The sequence below is a fragment of the Etheostoma spectabile genome, chromosome 9 (genome assembly GCF_008692095.1).
Source record: "Etheostoma spectabile isolate EspeVRDwgs_2016 chromosome 9, UIUC_Espe_1.0, whole genome shotgun sequence".
Classification (NCBI taxonomy): domain Eukaryota; kingdom Metazoa; phylum Chordata; class Actinopteri; order Perciformes; family Percidae; genus Etheostoma; species Etheostoma spectabile.
In genome coordinates, this window is record NC_045741.1 from 33,506,036 (window position 1) to 33,506,656 (window position 621).

At 43.6% G+C, this 621-nt stretch overlaps 1 protein-coding gene across 1 annotated transcript in view; it reads left to right on the forward strand.

Annotated features, from left to right (window-relative positions):
• The window catches only part of LOC116695357 (uncharacterized), a 13,717-nt gene that overhangs the window by 4,754 nt on the left and 8,342 nt on the right, over window positions 1-621 (forward strand). The window lies entirely within an intron of this gene.

Below are 621 nucleotides of genomic sequence, written 5' to 3' on the forward strand. Positions count from 1 at the left end.
TTAAATAGCCAACAAGACCCGCCTCATGTGTATTTGAACCAATGACAATGCGTTCTCTACGCTGCCGACTGCAGCGATCTCTCTTAACACCGGGCCGATGTCACAGGCTACGTCTCCATCCACGTGTCAAATTATCTGAAGTTCGGTAGAAAAACTCTATTATGTGAATAAATCTGGTGAAAGTGTGTTTCCATCCAACGGCTTTAAAGTGAATAGACACCTGTTGTGATGATGTTACATGTTTTGGGGTCAAATTGGTGTATCAGATTGATGTGAGACATTTGAAGGTGTTTCCATTTATTTTTGCACTGAATCGCAACATTCAACAACAACAAAGTGTTTCTAGACAAAATGGCTGCCGTCTACCATCACATGATCAATAGGGGACAGGTTGTAATAGTCTCATGTTCCAGCTGATAGGACATATCGAGCTATAATAAGAAAACAACCACGCTGTCAACATATCGCTATGGCGATGCAGATGCAACTTGTCTTTAATTGTCCCTCAGGCACCGCTGCAAGACTCTTTTTTAGAGACATGTCTCTCTGTCTGAGCGTCTTCCATTGACTCCCCAGGAAGTCCCACGGCTCGTCCTAACCTTTGTCGGCCATTTCCTTCAC